At 39.0% G+C, this 24,413-nt stretch overlaps 1 protein-coding gene across 3 annotated transcripts in view; it reads left to right on the top strand.

Moving 5' to 3' along the window:
- inpp4b (inositol polyphosphate-4-phosphatase type II B) overlaps positions 1-24,413 on the top strand; it is a 285,453-nt gene that overhangs the window by 3,226 nt on the left and 257,814 nt on the right. For all 3 annotated transcript variants that reach the window (XM_039815294.1, XM_039815285.1, XM_039815268.1), the window contains exons 2-3: positions 13,665-13,739; positions 14,857-15,047. The gene's annotated coding sequence lies outside the window, so the exon portion shown is untranslated. The remainder of the gene's footprint in view (positions 1-13,664; positions 13,740-14,856; positions 15,048-24,413) is intronic.

Genomic DNA, 24,413 nt, shown 5'->3' with positions numbered 1-24,413 from the left:
GTGTGCCCTAAAGCACTGAACTCAACACACATTTTTACAAAGCTTTGTCACAATGTGCTGCATTCCTTCAGATGAATAAAGCAATATTCGTTTCGCAAAATACCGAGGTGGATATCCTTTGAAGCAAAGGTTTTCATAGTGGGATCCAAAGACCCCCAGAGAATCCTCTGGAATGGGTGGATTTCAGATATTCGCTCTTGTTTGGTGATAAATGGGGGGCGAGCACCACCTGTAATTAAAATAGTTTACTAAATCAATAACGCACAAAACAAACAATCTGATTGGGGATCCAAAGCCCTTTTTATCTCTTTAAGGGTAGGCTATGTGACATGAAAATATTCAAGAACCTTTACAGGTGTGCATGAGCGGGTCCGTCCCATATTAACTTTGATATTGGTGATGTGTGTCTACTGACGTAAATATCTCAACCAGCTATCAAGGATTCAGTACAGTCCTCTAGTTTACTCAAATGCAACACGTGAGCTGACTGGCTTCACAGTCACATTTAATCCCATAAATCTGTAGTACTCTACATCATGAGATATACTCCATTCTACAGAAGTCTGTCTTACATTGCATTGGCTGTATGTAACCTTTTAATCTTATTGAAGTTCACATTGGGGTTGGATTGTATTTGCTACTGTGACCTACAGCAGATTGTAAAATATTGCCATCAGGTGATTTCATGCTTTGTTCAAATGTAATATTTAAAGTGTTTGTCGCTGTCAGATGTTGCTGATGGGATGACAGATTAACATATGGCAGCTGGCAGGTTTTGACTCTTTCTTTTAAAATGCTACTTTTTCAGTGTTCATGTGAGTGGCTGGTTTCTCACTGTGTGAGAACTATATTACTGGTAATGCCATCATATTTAGGCTTTGCCAGGGTTATTTTCATATAGAGAGAGAGAGAGAGAGATTCTATTTTTGGCCTTTTGTATTTAGATCTTGTGCATATACAGATGCGTTACAACACCATTAACATTTGATCCTTGATTCAGTTTAAAGATGTTGTAAGAAAAGCATCAGAATCTCCGTCTGTGTGTCATAACGAGGCAATGTTTTTAGTCAAAGTACACCTTGAGCCTGCTCTGTTTGTTTACATATGTACCTCTACCTACACAGCCGTAGCTGTGTAGTGTTGCAGCCTGGAGAGCCTCTTTGCGGTATCTTTGGCAGTGTGTGAGTAATGGAGCAGGGAGACGAGTCTCTGGCTTCTTAACAGGGCCAGCAGAATAATTATGAGGCGAGCTGAGAGGCTGTTTCCTGGGCAGCAGGGAGCTTGTGAGCTTTTTTTGGGCCTAGTCTGTCCTCTTGGACCTCTGCCTGGACTAATGGGAGCAGTCTGTAAGGTGGCCTGGGGTTCTGTCCTGTTGGGCCTGGTACAGAGGTGGGAACAATGACGTAGTAAACCATGTAAAACATTTTCGAACTAATTTAAGGAACTGTGTAGTCGACGCTTCAAATACTGTATGGGTGGTGATTTGAACAAGAAATTGCAATGTGCTCTTGTCAACAAAATCCTGCTAACAACGTGCCTGGTTAATTAACACCATTAGTATGAGTGAAAAGTCAGCACTATAGACTTCAGTAATTCATGCAGATGTGTCATATTAATGGGGAACACACTGCAAGTGTTGAAAATGAACATTCCTCAAGAGACATGTTTGGCCTAGTAGGCATCATTGGACTGGAAGAGCAGTTAATTGATGGGGTAGTGGTAACTTCACCCCCCCTGCTGGTTACAGTTAGAACAAGAGCACAACCAATACCAAAATTGATATCTCAGATTAAAATGTGATAAATTAAACAATATAGGCTAGGCTACATGTTTATAACTTAACGTATACCAAACACACATGTTTGATAAAATGGTAAAGAATTGTGACTAAGGTATTTGTACTAGTGACATTTTACAGTTAGGAAAAAGATGCAACAGCACCACCAGTTAAAACTGTTTTAACAAAAACTGAACATTACAAATGTATGAATGCAGGATTTATTAGATGGTGTTTTGTATTAGACTGCTTTTACTTTTAGCTGGGTGTAGGCTACCTAATAACTAGCAAGTGAGCTTATGCTGATATCAATATATCTGTTATAATCCAACGAGAGAGAGAGAGAGAGAGAGAGAGAGAGGGAGGGAGAGAGGTAAAGACAAGATAAACCGTGGGAATTATAGTAACAGATAAGGTAATGGTTAGGGCTGTCAATTGAGTAAAATGTTTAATCACATTAGTGTCCTAGTTTACTCGTGATTAATTGCAAATTAATCACAGTTTTTTTTATCTGTTCTAAATGTACTTTAAAAGGGATATTTTTAATGCTCAAGTGGTAGGCTATTTTAGCCTGACTACTCCGTTAGTAGGGTTGCAAAGGGGTGGACATTTTCCGGTAAATCTTTTTAAAATGGCAACTTTAGCTGGGGAATTTTGGAAACATTACAATTTGGAAACTTTCATGGGAATTAACGGGAATAAATGGGAATAAACTGGATATTTTTAATATTGCTTTCCATGGAAAGCAATATTAATTTAAGCTGGAGAATTTTGGAAACATTCCAGTTTTGATTTACTATGGATAGTGGGCTATACAATTAACACAGGTTAATAATAGCAATGGGATATGTATTAATATTTTTTTTTTTTCTTTTTTTAACCTTTAGATATACTGAGTTGATTACTTACATTAAGACAAACAAAATGTATTACAAGTTTTTTTTAAATTGTTTAACATGGGCAAACGGTGCATAATCTAATACGTATGTGCTAATTTGCATAAATACCACAACAGATCTAAACATTGGGTATAGCCAGGTGAAAATGTCTTGTTGAATCTTGTTGACATAACGGTAGACTTAATGTTAAGGTCTGAATGGAACCCATTTAGGCTACCCATCTACCCAGAATCTCATCTTCATTCTCGTCACAGGCCATCTGCATTGAGTTTGTGCAGCTCACCAATAATAGTCGTACCACAGCTCAACACTCATCCAGATGTTCACAATAAATTGTAGTTGATCACCAGGTATGTTTTATTAATGTAGGTTGAATAATCCATGTAGGCGAAATGAGTAGTAGTGACAGTTGATTGACAGTTGAGTGGACCTTGAATGAATGACTGAATCTCTGCCCCTTATGGTGACATTTGTTTGCCTCTATAGTCATTTTTTTTTAAATTTTTAAATTTATTTATTTATTTTTTAACTGTAAGATGTCAACAAAATTCTACAAGACATTTTCACTTGGCTATACCCAATGTTTAGATCTATTGTGGTATTTATGCAAATTAGCGCATACATTATTATGCACAGTTTGGTCATGTTACCAAATAATTTCAAGAAACTTGTAATACATTTTTTGTTTGAATCGATGTAAGTAATCAACTCAGTAATTTTTATGGTGATATCTAAAGGCTAAAAATGTTAGCCTATTCACGTGAGAAGAAGAACGAATGGGCGTAAGAATAGGCTATATTTGGGTCTTTGTCGAAACGTTCCCCTAATGTGATTCTTTAGGCCTTTTTTTCCTTACTCAGGACATTATTGAGGATACAAAATCAGTTGAGTTTGCTTCTGTTGCAATTTGTCCTAGGTTGACCCCCCATTTTGGCTTAAAATGACTGGACTACTTTTTCTTTATCCATTTCTGCTCAAGGAGCTTTGTTTCTGCTAGCCATCCGCTCCCATTCATGGATGTATTATAAGACCCGCTCCGTTTCGCCCCTTTATCCTGGAAATAATATTTTCCATGTTTTAACCATAACCTTTTGTTAGCAGGTTCTTTGTGCGGCTATTATTTACTTTGGTGGATGTTACACAGTGGGCCAGTATAAATTTTGTTGACTTCACTTTTTATTCTGCCAATATTTTTGTCTGACTGTTGGTTGAACTCTACTCACCTGTCTTTCTTAATAAGCATCCTGAATCTTGGATGTACTTCTGATCAAATGCATCTCATTACAGTTACGGTACCTCCTGGCAGCCCTGGATTGCGTCATCTTTAGTTCTGTTTACCGCAACTGTCGCACTCTGTCATCTTCAAATCCTGGCAGCCAGTCTGTCATTCTCTTAACCCTCTACCCAACCAGTCAACCTCCTCATTTTGTCCGCTATCTTTTTTTTTTTTTTTTTTTTTTTTTCGCTCACTGCCTCTCCAGCTTTTTCTCTTTCCTCTCCATTCCAAACCTCTAATCACATTAAGGCAGGGCCAGCCAACAACTGACAACATGGCTTCAGTGCTCAGTGAGTCCAGAGACAATATTCTTTTTTTTGTTCTGTCCAAACAAAATCAATTTCTCCTCCTTGTCCAACTCTAGTCAGCCATACAGCAATGTCCTCTTGACACTTACTTTCCCAAAGCACCATTGTAGAATCGATCGAGGTGGATAGACGTTAGGAAAAAACACCTGTGGTGTAACAAAATCAAATAGAGCAAGATATAGATATTTTTATTTAGATTCTATGTGAAACTTGTAAACTGATGTTATGTAGAGCGTTGTGTGCATTTGCTTGAATATTCAATACTCCGTTGTCCATCATCCTCGTCAGTGCAGACAAGGATTGTACTGTACATGAAGAAAAAAGCACATTTCCTAGTTATGATTTCTGTATATTTCGAGATTAAAGCAACTCTCCACCCCTTGGTGAGTCCCTATCACTTAGCAATAACTTGGCCTCACCTGCTTGCCTGTTCCCTGTCTTTGACATTATAGTCTGGATCCCACTTCCTGGCAACGGGCCAGACGAGAAAAAAGTGAGTGATAGCGAAAACCTCTCTCTCTCACCAAAGCTGGCACTAATCAGATTTAGCGAGGGCTTGAGGATTGAGTTTTTGTGTGTGACTGCAATGTCATCAGCAGAGATTGGGAGCAGTAAAACCATTACTGTATTGGAAGGAGTGCTAATTGTATTTAGAAAGCGGGATTCAATGGGGAATCATAATTCAGCTTATGATTTGCGTCATTTTCCACTCCACAGTTTCACTGCATTTATTGCACATTTGCACAGGTCCATTAACTAAGCTGATGATTATTATATTACCAAGGATATATAACTGCACAACTCCATTGCTCTAGATACTAACTTTACACTGCATAACGAGGTTCTATTAATTTTTAATAGGTTAAAGAATTTGCCTGAAGATGATACTAAATCCATCCCCCCCCCCAGATAATGCCCTTTTATGCTTAGGATAACGTCAGTCTTCCCATGCACAATAGGACTAAATGTTGCCACAAACAGTTAAGTGATTTATGAATAGGATTTTGCTAATAATAAACATTGTAGATTATCTGCTTCTTGGCAGATAATCTACACATGAGAAGTTAATGTAAGTGCAGTATTAATTGCTGGGGAGAAGGGGACCTCAGTTGTGCATACTAAGATATCAATCTTTGATTACGCAGCTAAATGAAGATGGCCTGGTATTATCTGCCTCCAGAGCCCTCGCTGTACGAATCCCTTGACTCAAATATAGATTGGCTTCTTGAGTCTGCTCTTGGATGTATCTGGACATGTTTCTGCCTCTGTCTTCACTTTTTGTTTTGTGGCGTGTCAGCTGTTCATCTGTGGAGCTGGTTGTCTTGTCAGCTTGGAGCTCGCCCGTCTGGCAGAGTCAGGGATGCTTGTGTCACATTATTGTCAGGAAAAAATCTAATATATTTAGGAAATCAATTTTTTTATATAGTATATGAAAATCCATGTATATAAGGCTTGTTGAATACAAGCACCTAAGAAACTAGTAAAGGAAAAATACTCAATCTTGATGATGATTTAATGTTTGCATCGTAACAAACTGAGATTTATCATTGCACAGTCTCAAGAAAAACGCATCATATATGAATCATTTAGATGTTAATAATGCAGATTATTGAAAATGATTTACTGTGAATAAGGTGCAAGTTAGGCCTAGCCTTAACAATCAACTTGCTCTTGTAAGATGCTGTCTATAATGAGTTGGAAGCTGTTTTACACTGCAACATCGAACCACTTACAGTTATGCATTATAGATCATTGGTGCTGTGATTAGGTAATAGCACTTTGCGACATGACAATTCCTGTTGAAGAAGCTGCCACCTCATCAGATATGAGTTGCCTGAAGTGCTTTTAACAGGGGGTTGCTGGTGAGGGAAACGCAGCTCAGTTCGGCTGGTCTGTTTCCCAGTGAAAACAGCTATCAATCGGTGTAATAGGCCTTGTCAAAAGTTTACTGGGAATCAGCAATTTACTTTTAAGACTAGGCTGTGTTTGCTATCGAAAGGGACTCTGATAAGTTGTAATAGCCTATTGAGGCAGTGAGCAGGCTTTGATGCATAGGGATATCTTGACAGTTGCTGTCCCCTCATTCGGTTTCCATTGTCAATACTCTAAACTTTTTAATGTATGTTATCTGCCCACATTCTTTCTCAATACCATATTTGATATTTGCAAATAAGCAAATGCCGAAATAACTTAGATTTCCTCTGCTCAAAATCTTAATCTAAGTTACTTGCTGCCTAATTGAATAGCTTCATTAATTAACAGTGTTTAGTGTCTAGTCATCATTTTGCCTCCTATAGTAGTTTGAGATCATTATCTGCCTTTTTGAGGTCACATATTGATCTTGTTCACAGCTGAGTTGCCAGGATATTCAGAGAATCTCGGCTTTCTGCTGCATAAGTCATTCAGTGACACTAGTGACAACTAAAAGAACATGCTGTTTCTTTAAAAAGAACGATTGAGTATGTGTATTCTTGGTCCGTGTACTTGGCGGCCAACGGATTTTCGTTTTGAAAGGAAAAAAACAAAAACGAAAAACGGCCAGTTTCCCAATTACCATTAGTAAATAGGAAAACAAAAAACGGAAAACAACCCATTATCCGTTTTTTTGTTTTGATATTAAAAAACGAAAAACTATCTCGTTATCCGATTTTCGTTGATGCGTTTGTAGATGGAACTCGGAAATTAAAATGTGTGTATAAATCTTATTCCTCATTCATTTTGTTGTGTAGACTCATTTTTGATGAATGAGAGCGGTCAGCGCTAATCTCCTGTGACCACTTCATAATAAAAGTCAACTTGTGTTTCGCCACAAGTCCCTGCTGAGCACACCACCTCCGCACACTCCTCTCAGAAAACCCCCGTATCGTTCCAAACTGTGAACCCAACGCAGCTGTTATATCCCCACAAGATATCCCATTCTTTCGGTCTTCTAATATAAAACTAGCATATTCGTCTAAAAACATTTTTACGTCCGTATCATTCTAACTGTCCATGGTCTCATTGATGTCCAAATGATTTCCGGGTATGCAGCCGCTTACTACCTACGATCGCTTCCGGGTCACGAAAAAAATGAATGAGGAATAAGATTTATACACACAATTTAATTTCCGAGTTCCATCTACAAACACATCAAAGAAACGAGATAGTTTTTCGTTTTCCGTTTTTTTATATCAAAACAAAAAACGGATAATGGGTTGTTTTCCGTTTTTTGTTTTCCTATTTACTAATGGTAATTGGGAAACTGGCCGTTTTTCGTTTTTGTTTTTTTCCTTTCAAAACAAAAATCCGTTGGCCGCCAAGTACACGGACCATTCTTGCTGTATCTTTTGAACAGCAGCCATAACCTAACTGATACTATCCTGTAAAGTACGTTTGAGCGCTGTGACTTATTGACTATTACTTAGTTGATCAACAGTTTATGGTGAGATTTATTTTTTACCTATAGATACTTATGTTTTTGAATATAAAATAATATTTTTCTTTTAAACTATCATCATCACTTAGTTATGTGGCAACTATTTTGATAAATCAATTAAATAATAAAAAAAAGATTTTCTGCATTTCTTTGTCTTGTTTGATACTTTATTTTATTTTCCAAATATGTTTATTGATCAAACCTCAAAAAGTAATACAGGCTGTATTGGGAATGTCCAAGGGTAGCAGGTTTGATGTTTTTCTTGTTTTTAAACCGTGCACATAAATTCCCACTCATTCCGCCCCTCCATCTCCCTCTTATTCTTCCCCTATGACCAGATACTAAACCTGTATCTTCCTTCCAACTAACTTACCCACCCATCTCCCTCCCCCCTCCCTCTCGGCCCCTCCCTGTGTCCTATTCATTGTGATGCACAGGATTGTACTGTCAGGTACAGGAAAAGAAAAATGAATAGGTAGTTAAAGAATAAGGAAGTATACAGATAATAAAATACAATAAATAAATAAAGAGTAAAGAAACACAAATAAAAAAACTAAACAAAAAAAGGGGGGAGGAGGGGTAAACCAATGGCTGAGGATAGATGGTTTGTATAAGAAAGGGGGGCCCAGGTTTTATGAAATTTCTTCAGGGATCCTCTGACAGTATGTTTGATTTTTTTTTTCCTAGGTGTAAAAATGACATTACTTCTTCTAACCAGGAATTTGTGCTAGGCGGCTTTGGACTCTTCCACTGTAGTAGTATTTGACGCTTGGTTATCAGAGCAGCAAATGCAATATCATCAGCTTGGTAGCTAGTAAATCTTCCCACAAGAGGAGACACACCAAATATATACCAATCAAGGGGCATGGAATGGACATAGGAATATTAAGGACTACAGAGAGGGTGTCAAAAAAGGATGTCCAAAAGAGTGTGTGTGGCTGTGGGTGGGTGGGTGTGGGTGGTCTGTTGGAGATTGAGAGCACCTGATGCAGAATTCATGTGTATCAGCGAATAGTTTTTTCAGTCTGGCCCTTGTATAGTGAAGTCCGAAGACCACTTTGAATTGAATGAGACTCATACGTGCACAAATACAAGTTGTGTTAATCTAAGTAAAACTTCTCTCCACCAGATCTCATCTAGTGTGAGACCTAGCTCATTTCCCCAAGCATCCTTAAACCCTAAAAGAGGAGAGCATTGAGATGAAAGAAGACCATGGTTTGAAGAGATACTGAGGAGGACATGAAATTTTCTAACAAAGTTTTTTTTCAGGTAATGTAGGAAATGAAGTGAATAGTTTTTTGGTGAAATTGCGCAAATGGAAATATCTGAATAGACGTAGTTTTGAAATCTCACGTTTTGTGGCAAGGTCAGCAATGTTTCCAAAGGTCTCAGCTACGTAAAGGTCACTAAAAGAGACCAGGCTCATCCTCTTCCACTGTGCAAATGTTTTGTCTACGCTTGAGGGTAAGAACAGGTGGTTGTTGCATATGGGAGTGAGGACAGAAGGGGATTTTAATCCATAGTGATTTCTGAATGGTTTCCAAATTTTCAGTGAGGAGAGAACAACAGGATTATTGGTGTATTGGGAGGGGCCGCATAGGAAGGGGTGAAACAAGTAATGCAGGGAGTGAGGTTGAAGTATAAGAATTAGTTTCCATGACATGCCACACAATGTCTGGGCTATGGCACCATTTCTTTAGCATCTGAATGGTAGTGGCCCATTAATACTCTTGTTTGATAGTTAACTGAATACATTTGGGTTTTAGCAATTTGAAGACCTCACAATTGAGCTCTGGGATATGATGGGCATTTTTCAATATTTTTCTTATAATTAATGATTAATCAATCAACAAAATAATTGGCAGATTAATTGATAATGAAAATAATCATTATTTGCAGTCCTAATCTAGGGAGAAAGCTGGATTGGCGCATCCCTAGTATTATCAGTTACCAGTTTAGTGCATCAGAATTCATTTTGTGTAGACACAGTGTGATACTGTGGTACTGAACCAGAAACTATTTGATTGCTGTTTGATCATCAGTGATGAGGTCAAGAAGCAAAAAAATTGGTTTTTGTTAGAAAAACAAAACCAAAACCACATACAGTAACAATTGCTCACAAATGCTCATTAGCAACGTGACTCATGCAGGTGGTGGTAGCGAGTGGCGCTCTAGCTACTTTGTGATACAGCTACAAAAAAATCTGCTCAGAGAGGACTGATTTCCTTGTGCCGATTTGAAAGTGCAAAATTCAAAACAAGTGAATATATGCCACTTTGAATTAAGTTAGCTCAGAGTGGAAGATGAGCCCTTCTGTTGCCACGTTGCTCTTATCCTTGGAGGATTGTTGCCTAATGTAGGAAATAGTTCAATATTATATGAAGAGCCAAACAGAAGTTGACAGTAAACAACTTGACATACACCCTTGAAACAAAGGCCTTTTTAAAATGTACTCATGAACACTATGTAAACTGTCAAAATATTAACATACCTCTCACAGTCATTGTGCTTTCAAGCACAATGTTGAATACTCACATTCACCTTTGAAAACACTATTAAAACACTTCAACGCAACAGTGAAATGCCCTGATACACTTTGATTCAAGGCAGAGAGCATAAAAGTTAAAATGCTTTTGAAATTGAAAAGGTATGTTATAGGTCTGGGCGATATGGAGGAAATCAAATATCACGATATTCTTGACTAAATACCTTGATGTTGATATTGCGACGATATTGTAGGATTGACAATTGGTGCTTTTAACAAAATATTATGTACACAATGAGATTTTTGATAAATAATCATCAGAAATGTTGATTTTGTAATGACAAAGTGTGTAAAGGCAAATAATAGAAAAGCTAGAACAGTCTGCTAAGCTCAGAAAACGACATCACTTTACTGTAATGCAGCCTTCAAAACCAGGAAAAGACGACACTTAATATATTATGATTTTACGATCTACAAAATCTAAGACGATATCTAGTCTCGTATCACGATATCGATATATTGCCCAGCCCTAGTATGTTTATGATGATGTATTTCAGCTTGGATAAGCAAGTGGGCAATTAATGATTACAGTGAGGAATTGCAAACAAGGTTTGTCTCACCCAGAGAGGTTTTATTTACTTTGTATATTTATTCACGGTCATATGTCAAGGAAAATCGGCACAAATGACTAAATGAATAGATTAAGGGCATAGTTGCTGATTACATTTATTTTTGACAAATTTGTTTCAGGTCTGATGAAATAATTTCTATAAATAGCATCGCTGTCTGTTAGTAGTTGAATTCTGACATTGGGGTAATAAACACCTTTTTTTGTTTCCTTTTGTATTTTTGTAAGAGTAATATTATTGGTTATCGTATTGGACAACAGAAAATGTTTGGTTGTTGCTATCAGCCCTGAAATTCCACATCAGTGCTTACCTGAATTATGTGCAAAATGTGTGTATTTGCATGTTGTATTCCACATGGCAGCTAATTTTACACATCAATCTAGCTCCATTTATGAACATTGTATCCAGGCTTCTGTCAAATATCCAGCCATTCAGGTTATATCAGAATAACAGATGGATAGCTCAGCGCTTCTTGTTCAGTTGTGTTTCTGTTCTGTATGTTCAAAAATATAAAAAAACAATAAAATGATCTTAAAAAAAGAACAACCGAGATGGGGCTGAAAGAAAAGGCTACATTAGTTGTGTGCAAGTAACCTATCACATCTACAAAATTGGGTGTATTCTGAAGTTATAGGCTCCCACAACAAAATCAGTTTAACACTTGGCCAATATGAATAGCAGTGAAACATCAAGTCAGGAATATGTTTAGGGATACATTTAATGTGTTGCTGGCTTGGCATGGTGAAATGCCTTTTTAAAATTGGAGTCTGTCCAGTTGTCAGTGACAATGACGCTGATTTATAGGAGCGGAGGGAAGAGAAGCAGGACGGAGGCTAGGTTTCTCTCTAAAGCTTTCCATTTGGTAAATGATGCTTAGGTGTTCAGTTTCCTTTTGTTGACATGGGCCTGAAGCACAGCTGCATCTGCACTAATACCGGAGTGGGTAACATGACACTTTTGCCCACATGCTCTACTAATAATGTAACAGTCTGTGGTTTATATAGAATAATCATGCAGTTCATCATGCAACAAACAGCTGATCTAATGGTGTTTACATTTAGTAGTATGGCACAGACAGGAGTGATAGAAAAGCAGGAATGAATGAGCAAGATTTGAGAGAGGTGAGTGATATGATAGTATTCTTCTCGATCCAAATGCAGCATTTCTTCTATGGCTGTTAATCTGCAGAGTACTCCCCTTGGTCATGTAGTGAACTAGAGTAATGCAGTATTTCAGCAGTGGAATAAAAGGCATTAATTAGCATTTAAATGCAGTTTACTCCTTATTCAAGTGATGTCTCAGCAAAAGTGCATTCATGCTTTTATCTTAATTGTGTTTTATGAATGAATTTGCTGTTATATTTTTCCGTGAACTATTTCATCAAGGAAGAAATTAAACTTTTGCTTGGTTTTTCATACTAAATGTCTAAATGACTAAACATTAGAAAGTCTGATTGCTTTGCTATCTGCACTTTAGCCACGGTGAATACCACTGCTTATTAAAGGCACATTAATGGATTAGGAATGAATAGGTTATAGTGTAAAGGGGAAAGAAAAGTCATGCAAATTATAGATACTATAGAATTATAGCTGTATTTAAAGGTTTTTAGAAAAGTTGGGCCTTTTTTATTTATGGGTTTACTTATGAGTATATTTGTTTAATATTTTGGTAAGAATTTTTCTTGTTTTCTGGTATGCTTATCAAGTTGCTGCTCAAGTCTCCCTTGATATACACATGTGGCTCTGGTAAATTTATCATAATGTACATTTTCTATCATTTTTGGTCACAAATGAACTTTGATCAGATCAACTTTGCAATTCTTTGTATTGGCCTGTGCAAGACACACATGTCCAGAGTAAGACTAGGGCTGCAACTAACGATTCTTTTCAAATCTGTTGATTTTCTCGATTAGGCTAATCGATAAGTTGTTTGGTGTATAAAATGTCAAGAAATTGTGAAAAATGGTGATCGGTGTTATCTAAAGCCCAAGATGACGTCCTCAAATCTTGTTTTGTCCACTGCTCAAAGCTATTCAGTTTACTGTCACAGATGAGTGAAGAAACTAGAAAATATTTACATTTAAGAAGCTGGAATCAGAATGCTGTATAATGGCAGAGAAAACCCTGACTTAACTAAAACTTTTTTTACATTGTGTGCTAACATTTGTAGGTCCCATTAGCATCTCATAACCTGCAGATCTGATTTAAAAATCAGTTTGAAAACTATGAAAATCAATGTAAAATGGGTACAGTACATTCTCACTATGCATCAAAGGGATCCTTCTGGCAAAAGTGCATGGTGGAGAAGCTCATGTCAAGTTTGTTTACAAGAAAGTAAAACTAAAGTTTTGCTTTATTAAATGTAAAGCCAGGCTTTTCCCTCAGGAAATTGCTGTGGTAAGCTGTCCTGATCCGTGTGTGTGTGTGTGTGTGTGTGTGTGTGTGTGTGTGTGTGTGTGTGTGTGTGTGTGTGTGTGTGTGTGTGTGTGTGTGTGTGTGTGTGTGTGTGTGTGTGTGTGTGTGTGTGTGTGTGTGTGTGTGTGTGTGTGTGTGTGTGTGTGTGTGTGTGTGTGTGTGTGTCATATATGGCGTGTATGCCATGCATGCCTTTTGTTAGTGCAGTCTGGACCCCCACACTGCCCTCTGGGACCTTCCCATGTGTTATACAGCCTGCTAGACCAGACCTGGCCACTGCTACCCACAGCTCAAATCGTTTCATACATCGCCTTCACGGCTGCCTCTTGCTGAGTCTCTTGATGAAGCTCAAGTAAACAAAACAGAGGGGCTGCACAGGAGCTTTTCCAGAGCCTTTATTGGCTGTGCTGTGTTGCTGTTGTCTCTTCACGTCTGTCTTCTTTTCTTCCTTATGTGTACAGACAAAAAACGGAGGATGGACAGGGATGCTGACGGAAGGGACTAAGGCTCCATGTGAAGGCTTTCTTTTAGAACAGGTAAAACTCGTGGCCGGGTTGGCTCAGTGGGTAGAGCGGGCGCACATATACTGAGAGGTTTATACCTCGACACAGAGGTCCAGGGTTTGAATCCGACCTGTGACGATTTCCTGCATGTCTTCCCCCTCTCGCTCCCCTTTCTCACCTAGCTGTCCTATCAAATAAAGGCGGAAAAGCCCCCCAAAAAATCTTAAATGGGTAAGACTCAGTGCTGAGAATTATTGGTGAAGTAGTTGAGTGCAATTGCTGCTATTGTCTGTCCATAACGGTTATCATTTGTGAAGATACATACAAATGTATGCAAACTAATTAAAACTGGGGGCTACTTTTTTTTAAGTAGTTGATTGCTATGGATGAGAAAATCAGCAATTTAATGGGCGCATAAGTTAATATACAGATACGTTTTCTGTTTTTCTTGCACTGTAAGAAAACAAAGCTTTATGAAAAGCCTGTATGTGCTCTTGTTATTGGGAAGTTAGTGAATTGTGTTGATTTTGTTTTATTTTTATTTCTGTTAGTGTGTAAAATAAGGGTGGAACGGTTCACAAAATTCACGGTTCGGTTCATATCACGGTTTTGGGGTTGCGGTTTTTGGTTCAATTTCAATATGCTTTTCATTCTGTTATTTGGCAAAACAAGTTAACTGTTGCCGTAACACAATTCTGGTAAACATAAAATATTTACATTTAAGAAGCTGGAATCGGGGAATCTTTTATATATTTTTTTTTTCATAAAAAAATTACTCCAACCGATTAATCGATTATCAAAATAGTCGCCGATTAATTTAATAGTTGGCAACTAGCAGCTCTAACGAAATATCAAAACCTGCCCATTCTGTATATTTATTTGGAAAAAAGCCTCCTGTCACTGCTGTTTGTGATTTGTTACTTTTCTAAATTACATAGGCAGAAAAGAGAAAGCGACAGAGGAGCAGGCACACGCGTGCAGACACATGCGTGTGCCGTTCCTCTGCATGTATCCTTCTCTGCCTGTGCTGCTAAGCCTGTGCATTGAACCGTTTGAGATGAGTGGCAGCAACAACAGAAACATCTACCGTATATTGAGGAAGTTAATCAGCTGATTTCATGGCATTTCTCTGTTCCCCGTCTACCAACAGAGAAACTACATCTGGACTGCTCACATGTGGCGGTTGTGGGTGCGCACTGCAGCTACTACTGGATACATTTCCCCCCCCCCCTCCTCCTCTTAACTGCTGCCACGGCACTACCACGACATTACCACAACAATCACGTGAAATGGAACCTGTAACATCTGTACACGCTCTAAGTGCAGAGGAGGCCATCTGAGGTGAGCATTTGTACAGTTCCACAATTGCTATCCAATTTAGAGCCCCTGCTTTTAAAGTCTAGTGCATCCAAACGGCTGTCTAGCTGAGATGAACTGCTCCTTCGAGATGAGATAAAGCACACTCAGTGTTCCCCAGTAAGATAGATGTGCACATTTGCATGCCGGGCTGTCAGTTTTACCACTGCCAGGTCTCCTTCTTCCTTAATTTCTTTCTTTCTTTCTGCATTTTCCAATGTCTGGCTCTCAAAATGGAGTACTACATAAATTACTAGTTAGGGTAAGCCATGATTCCTAATGCATTATCCACAGTTGACTGACAGTGGTCCTTAATTTTATCCGCTTTAAATGTGACTGTAGTGAGTAAACGGGACAAGTAGCCCATGAAGCAGCGGTGTCAGAGTCGGGTCAAGTTGAACACTGTGGGACCAGTCTTCTTACTGTATGCAATTTTCTGGAAGTCAACGTGTTTTTTTTTCCTAACATAGTTTAATCACCAATAGTAATTTAAAGGTGCTCTAAGTGATGTGACGCGTTTTTTAGGCTACAACATTTTTTGTCACATACATATAGCTGCCTGTCCCCTGAACACACTGTAAAAACATGCGGTCTCTGTAGACAGCCCAGACTCCACAAACAACAACAGCAAAAACAATCTGCGCCAACCTGCCCCACGAACCATAACATTGTTCCAGCCAATAACCGACAAGAAGGAGCTAATTGAGTCATGAATACGCATTGTGGAAGTAGCCTATGTGCTAACGCTGCTGCAGTGATGGCTCAACCAGCTCCTTCTTGTCGGTTATTGGTTGGAACATTGTTTGTTATGGTTCGTGGGGCAGGTTGGCACAGTTGTTTTTTGTTGCCGTTTGTGGAGCCTGGGCTGTCTACAGAGACCGCATTTTTTTTTTACAGTGTGTTCAGGGGACAGGCAGCTAGCGGATAGTGAGGAGATGTTTACTGTATGTGACAAAAAATGTTGTAGCCTAAAAAACACATCACTTAGAGCACCTTTAATAAGTTTTTATTTAACTAGGAAAACTTATTGGGATTAAAATGTTTTTCAAGAGTAACCTGGCCAAGATGGGCAGCAACCACAATGAGTTACAAACAGCATAAGACGGATAACTAAAAATATTCCTCACAATTAAACAGAAATAAGTTAATTTTTTTTTTTTTTAAAGAAATGTAAATAAAACAACCCCCAAACTTAATGAGACTAAATTTCTCATATCTCAATCAATTAGTATCTTTTCATGCCTGTCTTGTGTTTTTATGGTGTTTGGTATTCTGATCTTATTTTTCTCTGTTTAGCATCATGTATAACAAGTTCAAAAGACTTTAGTTTTTTACTTCACAGCTTACAGTTAATTGCAGATTGAACTCATAATGTGTAGTCTTTGTCGAGATTGTCAGATGTGTTGATTCAACTCGGTGGTAATTTTTAGGCTGTATTTTTCTCCTAATTACTGTATATCAGTCAGTGTTTATATGGGTTTGTGTGTGGCCACTTTTACTCTTTCCTTCTGCAGTTTTACTCTTTTTGTCATCCATCAACCTGACATTTTATTCTCACTAATGCACCAGCAGTACAGGCAGTGACTTCTGGCTTGTTTTTACCTCCTATAAGGCACATATACAATAATATAATATACATTTATTTATTTTAAGGACTCCGGTAAAGCAAGGGAGCGGGGTTATGGCTCTACTTACACAACAACTCTCATTCTATTTCTTTGTAAAGAACACTGCACAAATGTTTATATTCCAACTGCACCTTTTGTATATTCCGTTTGTACGTATTTATTCCCAATAATAAAATGGGTAGCGCAAATCAAGCAGTCTGATTTGTTTGTAGCAGGCATATAATAACCACCTTGGCTATAAAGTCTAATTCCTTTTGTACCAGAAGTATCACTTTGCGTCTGAATTGATAGCTGGTGCCAAGAAGGGAGACCGTTCATCTGCACACACTGTCATGACACAAAGCTGCTTTAAAATCAGCAAAGTATCTCTTTAAGTGTATGCTACATTTAAAAATTGTTCACCTGTTTACCTTGCTGTCAGACAGCCCTTTTCGAAAGGGACCTGAAGCTATTTATCTATGCTCTCTTCAGAGCCACCAGACTCAACAGACCAGACATTTCTTTTTTTTTTTTTAAATATGCTAATGCAACATTAGCCACCATGCTACTTAATTTCGTTTTTCACTGATAAGAGTTCTGTTCTATTTTATTTGTCTTGGACAACATACGAGCCCATACAAGAGAGAATAATACAATGTGGGCATTTAGAACGTCTTTTGTGAAAATGCTGCTATAAAGGATCAATATTTTCTGTATTCTACTCTGATTTTGTTGTACTGTAATTTAATTGATTGGCAAACAGGCCTATCAAAACAAGTTATTTTAGAGATGAGGTCATTAACAGTTATTGGTAAATCATATGGTAGTTCTAAATGTTTTCCTTTTTTCTTACTTTTCATGCATTCAGTTTTAGCAGTAAATGGAGCACTCTGTGTCACTGATGAGTTTGGGAGTCAGAGGGAAATATTTATGATGGAATTAGATACCCCCACCACCTACCCCAACTTGAAAACAGAAGTTTCTGCATGAATTTGTCAGATGAAATAACAACTGACTTTCAACATCTGTGACCGCTATCTGTGGCATTCCAGTGGTAGCCTTTTTCTGTTCGTTCTCCATATGCTTTGGCTCTTCGGAGATCGTTAGTCTTGAATGCAGGTCTTGTGTTGTAATGGAAACCTAACTATGTCCCCTGAGCTCTCAGCTCACACTGACGATGCCTGACAGACAGTTTCTGTTGATCACAGAGTTAAGTCCCATTGGAGAGCACTCCCTACTTCTGCTCATGAATACTCAACCACAAAAACGGGTTCTCTGGTTCAAACCTCCAGGTGTTTCTTGGAGGAATGGTTAAAAATAGCTTAGATAGGAGGCAGAAATGTGGCTTAGGGTGTATTTAAATATTGAGTGTCAATTAATCTCCATTATAGTCACAAATAATTATTTTAGATGCAGTGTGGTGTGTTAGTTGTATCAGACAACTGTTGGTTTTTCAGCCAATCAGACGATAAATTAATCATGTATCTTGCCATACAATAGTAAGTTAGGATAATGTGAAGCATATTAGCAGTCCTGGTGGATGGAGCTATGATTTGAGTTTGCAGCATTATGTTCAAGTAGCGCTACCACTCCAAGGAGAGATGGGACAAGGGAATGTTGAGAGATTAGCCTTGCGTTGAAACAGCCGCAAAGCCACTCATTATTCATTCTTCCTTCTGTCAATATGAAGTATTACTGTCTCTTCCAGCTTTGACACGCTCTTACCAAATCTCGGATTTCTTTTCTTTTTTTATTTAACTGCTGTTCCCTTCACAGTGCTGTTAAATGGCTCATTAGTGAGAGTACAGTGTCATGTACTGAAGGACAAATGTGTTGGCTCAGCAGCTTTACCTGTGCTGTCATTTACATAAAGAATGGAGTTTAGTGCTCTCCAAAACACAGTTGGCTCTGAAACCAAGGAAGTGATGCTGTAAATATATTTTAAATCTCTTGTGACATCAATTGAAAAATTGTATTTGACGATGATGTCAAAGGTATGTTGCTGGATGCCGTTTTGAACTGGCAATGCTTTGATCCCTGCATAAACATTCATTGTCCATCCCCACTGAAGAGACAGATCAACATACATTAACGCATTATAATGACCTTGGTTATAATACATATATCCAACTTTATGATGTGTGTCTCCCTTATTTTGAATTATGCTACAGGGATATGGGGCTTTAAATCTAAAATGTTAGACTACAGAATAAAACTAATGTTTTCTGGGGTTCATCAATTTGTCTCTAAACTGGCAATTAAGTGAGACATGAGCTGAGTACCAGGGTAAGTACAACAGAAATGATCCAACCATGGAAGCACCTGATCAAACTAAAGGATAGAAGAAGCAATGTGGAGTGGCTAACTCAAACAGCAGAGAGCAGAAGCCAGCAGGCAAGTGTTATTTACATAAACTTCTGGTGTACTTACAAACTTTACAATCCATCGTTTTGAGTAAATAAACTATTTGTACTAATGTAGAAGTTTGGTATAATTTCGGGCAATATTAGTGGGGTCATTTACGAGATACATCATTGGATCCATTAGCCCCTGCGCTAAGCAATTCAGCTGATAACGCTACTCTACGCTAACTCTCCCAATGTTCGACCCAGGTGAAAAAAGCTTCTGGGGGGGGGGTGTTTGGCTCGAGGTCATGGTGCAAAGGACCCTAGGGTTAAATTACTCCGAACCATCACTTTAAGTTGCACAGTTGGCTATTGAGGTTGGCAGATTCAAATACTGTATTATTTGGGAAGGAAATTGATTGTGCTTGCAAGTTTTGTCATTTGGGAAAGTGGGAAGTAAGTCCCATATCCCATATTTTTGTATTGTACACACTAAGAACAATTTAAATGTGACAATATTTCATGGAATGGCTTGACCCAACCCTGAAATGTTCTCTATCAAATATTGGAATGGTTTTCAATTTTGATGTTTAAAGCGTAACTCTCGCCAAAATGCAACCTAGGGTCTTTCTGTGAATGTACAGAGTCAAACTTTCGTTTTTAAAGGCCTATTTAGGATGGAAGCGGCACTTTTAAGATTTACCGTATTCTCGTTTTTCGGTCAAATGGCCTTTTTAAATGGGAGTCTAGCTCACCCAGTAAGAGCGTTTGCCCCATGTTGGCTGAGTCCTGCAGCGGCACTTGTTCGAATCCGACCTGCTGCCGTTTGCTGCGTGTCATCCCCCATTACTCCCCTTTCATGTCTATCCACTGCCACTAAAATAAGGGGGAAAAAAAAGGCTTTACCCTAAAGTTAATCAACTCATTGCATTGACTTTGAAATGTGTGGGAATGTATTTATGATTGAAATTCTGTCAGGTACAGCACTATCACTGAATGGATCTGCAATGCAAAACACTTTCATTGACATGTTTGTCTTTGAAAATGGGAAGTTGTTGCAAAACTTTGCACATCGTCCTTTCTCCCACTCATTTTTTCCCAACCCATTATTTCTCTCTCTCTCTGTCTGTGTACATCCCCCCTTTCTCATCCTCTCATTCTTTGCTATCAGTTTAGAGAAAGAAAGAAATTGTCTCCTTGCTCCAGCAATCAATTTGTGTCAGCACACCAGGTTTCTCTCTGGAAGTGCCAATGCTGGGAGAACACTTGGTATTCACAAAATGAAATAATGGGCCACCATAAATTCTGTAGATGGGTTCTGTCGTTTTCACTTATGTTTAGGGAGATCTCTACTAGATAACTCTTGATGGCATCTTCTATAGTGGTACCAGGGCTCCTGTATGACTTCCTTCCTCTTGCACCTCCGTTTTCAAACCCTTACAGTACTGTATGTCTCTGGTGGTCTGTCAACAATAAACAACTGGCAGTGTGTAATGTCTGTCCATACCACTTGAGATACAATGAGTCTATTTTTCCTCATAGATTTGATAGTTACTGATTGAGGTTCTTTGATAATCTGCAGTTTTACCTTGGGTTCAGTAACTACTATTGCAACAGCCTCAACCCCCATGATATTTCCTCAAATATTTACCAAACTAAACATGCTGTGATATTTCTGAGCACTGTAAATATAGCAGTTTTTTCATTTATTTGTTTTACCCTAAGTCAGAAAACCGCATCTAGGTAGACACATAGCTGTACATTCACTTAGTCATTGAAATTCATGAGGAGAGGGGTATAAAACAAGGCTAATTTTTCAAGAGCAGGTTCAAAGCACCAGGCTGTTTGTAAAGCCTGTTCAGATGAATACACGTGGAATAAATGTTAACTCTGCTGACAGGCTATTAATAAAAGGCCTCACTGTTTGATTTAGAGGCAAGACGAGCGTATGTGCCCAGGGAGGTGGGAATGCTATAAGTGGGCACAGGAAGGAGAAGCCTTATCTCGGGCTAACTGATGTCTTTTGGTCTCCTTGACTCCCTCAGGTTGATTTGGACTTCTTTTTCACGAGTGGTACACGCCAGGGGGATTAGCCGGCCCAATCCGAGATCAGTGAAACAACGTTTAGATTGATTATATCCTCAAATGATTTATTAAGATGTACGGGAACTGGCTTGTTGGGAATTCAATTAGATTAACTATGAGAGTTAAACCAAGTGGGCAGATGAGGCGAGGGGATTGTTCATACCATCACACTCTCATACCTTGAAGAGCATTTGAACTGGTGGATGGTGATGATCATTAAGAAACACCAGAGGTGGAAAGAGTACTAGAATATTGTACTCAAGTAAAAGTACTTTAGTACAAAAAATTTACTTAAAAATCACAAGCAGCGCCTAGCAGTGGTTGGTCCACCAGAAAGCGTAGGAGGAGCTTACCAACAGAATCACTATTGTGTGTGTGTGTGTGTGTGTGTGTGTGTGTGTGTATGTATGTGTGTGTGTGTGTGTCAAGTGGCGTACTGTTTTTTCCGGTCTCTGCGAGGTTTCTATGGCCAAAGAAAAGAGCGATGACTACAGACGTTGAAACTTCAAAAACAAGTGAAAGTGAGATTAAAAAAACAAAAACAGCTGCAATTAGCACTTATCGCCATCGGTGCTGCCAAAGAGAACAAAACGGAGATCTCCGAAATTGTGACCTTAACTATTAGCATTTTGTCAATATGTCAATTAAAAATTGCTAATGCAAAACAGTTGCATATGTGCAGAATTTTTAGGATCAATTGTTACTTGCTTTAATATTTTTTTTGTCTATTGAAAAAGGCCTGTGGTGGTGCCTGCAATCAGCACGTCTCAAACATAGGCTATTGAGGCAGTGTTGATGCTTGGAGCTGTTAGTTTACTAAGCAGGGAAAGAGGCTGATGTTTACCTCTTACTGCCCCCAAACACTTCTCTGTATAACCTGCTGTGTGTACTGTTTCCCCACTGACCTGAAAAACCCAGTGAGCAAAATTGCCCATCTGCTGGTCTGCTGGCGTCTAGTGCAGCCCTGAGATTAAGAGATCAAGGGAGCGCATGTCTTTCCTCACCCCGCCTGCGAGCTAAGGTTATGGGAGTATCCTATGTGTGCAAGGTCACTGTAAAAATGTTTGATAATTTGCCATCAGGCCTGTGAGAGCAAATGCTACAATTTATATTATATATTATTATGATATAATGATCCTTCTTTTACCGTGTTATTTCAGGGTAAACAACATGTAAATAGCAGCCCATGAAATTAATCTTTAACTTTATTGTACATACCCTGAAGCAATAAACAGTGGGGTGAAATAATGTGATGTACCACATTTCCATACAGAGAGGTGGGAGGCAACTAAGAATTTAGTTTTTGGGGGGTGGGTGGGTGGGTGGGTGAAGAGAAGATAAGTTCAAAGCCATGTGGAATGTGCATAGCAATCCATTACACTGTCATGGTGGGGAAAGAGATGGTAGGCCCATTCTCACCAGGAGAATGTGCCAATTATTAGATAATGTTCAGAGCAAGCCGTCATGGATTAAAGCTTTGCAAGAGTCGGGACGCTCTTCAAATGAAGATGGTTTGATTAGCATACGCTACACGTTTTGAGGTTGAGCGGAGGATTTCAGCCCCTCTCCTAACCTTTGTTTGCAAAGAGAGAAATCAGAAATGCTGTGTCTCCTTAAAGTTTAATACCGCAAAAATGTCTTTGTGCATTCTGACATATCTTCGCTAGGTGTATATGGTAACCATATCTTTTTAGTAAAGCTACAGAAATTTACATTTTTGAGTTACAACCTGGCCAAATGCATCTTACTTGGGTGCTTAAGTTTCAGTCAGGACCATTTGCACTAAGATATTTGGCAGCATGGCTCTTTTCTGTGACCTCCCTGCTCTTCCACGTGCATACATGGACAACAAGGTTACTCTGCTGCGTGGCATTGCCTCTGGTACAAGGAGGTATTTATTTTAATAATTTTTTGAACTGCCAGAGCTGACGCCATTGGGCATTGTGATTGAAAAAACGTAAATTACTCCATCATTGTTATTGCGGTTTACCTCCTGCCCTGACTTTTCCTAAATACGCCATCTGCTGTAATGTAGAGAAATTTGGCGTTTTCAGATTCTCTCTGATGTTGTTTCATCACCTCTGCTATATAGTGCATAAACTATTTGGCCTGCTTTTCATGTCTGTATGTTGATCCACAGCAATTCCTTTTTGTTCATCCAAACTGCAAAAACTAAAATCTAATTAATTAAAAATAAATTCAATACAATCATATTATCCAATGTAACCTTCGGCTTGGCACTTTTCCTCAAAATTATACTTTGTATTGTAATTGTACTTAGCCACATTACATATCTGCAAGTAATGACACAACTTATACAAATTTTATTGTGCTGTCTTTTGGAAGGCTGGCTCACTCCTGCCAAAACTCGCCACATACTGGCTAATTAATTAGCCTGAGGCAAACGCTAGCTATCTGTAAACATAAGTGTGTGCGTGCGTGCGTGTGCGTGCGTGCATGCGCGCGCGCGTCGGTGTGTTTGTGTGCTTGTGTAGGCCTGCCCCCCGCGAAGCTCCAATGCGCGGACAGCAGAGGAACAGAAGGAAGCAGCTTCTCCAAAATGAAGACTGAAAAACAGAACTATTTTGGTACAAACATTTACCTGGCATGTGGCTGATAGCCCTCTTACATTTGGCGCCTGGCGAGTGTTAATTTTGGACCTTGGCCACATAGCCGTAAGCAGAGAGAAAAAAAAAAAATTTGCCCAGCCACATTAAAATAGAGATGGTGGAGGATGTGCACAGCTTCTGTGGTCAGTGTAGCACCTTCAGTTATAATGGACGCCCTCTGCTGCTGGCATGTTGCAGCAGACATGTAGCATTGCGACCGTACTTCATGTATTTTGGCCGTGAGGCAGGGAGAGCACACCTCCAGCAGAGGGCAGCAGCAAAGACCTCCGATAGGGTACAGAAGAGAGCAGCAACATGACTGAAGTCATGATGGGTGGGTTGGGTTTAGGAAAAGAAGAAAGCGACTGAGTTTAGGAAACGTGACACGCGGGACACGATCCCCGGTCTTCTGGGTGAAAGTCCTGTATTTAATCCATCCACCACCCAGACCAACCTCCCTACATGGAAATTTCGCCCTTTCATACTACTCGCTATGGCGCAAATGCAAGGTAATGTAAGTCAATGGAGGCCAAACAGCGTTGATAAACACGTAAAAAGCGAGTATGTGTCTTGATAACACGCCAAAAATGGCATATGAATTGGCATGTCATACATACGCCACTTCATGAGGTCAGTCTGAGAGCAGGCATCAACAACAAACACGGCATGAAAAGAAGCAGTTGGGGTAGAGGCGGTTGCAAGGGT

Source organism: Perca fluviatilis, chromosome 1 (genome assembly GCF_010015445.1).
Source record: "Perca fluviatilis chromosome 1, GENO_Pfluv_1.0, whole genome shotgun sequence".
In the NCBI taxonomy this organism is placed as follows: domain Eukaryota; kingdom Metazoa; phylum Chordata; class Actinopteri; order Perciformes; family Percidae; genus Perca; species Perca fluviatilis.
The sequence above is the reverse complement of the archived record's forward strand: the minus strand, read 5'-3'. Positions and strand labels throughout refer to the sequence as shown.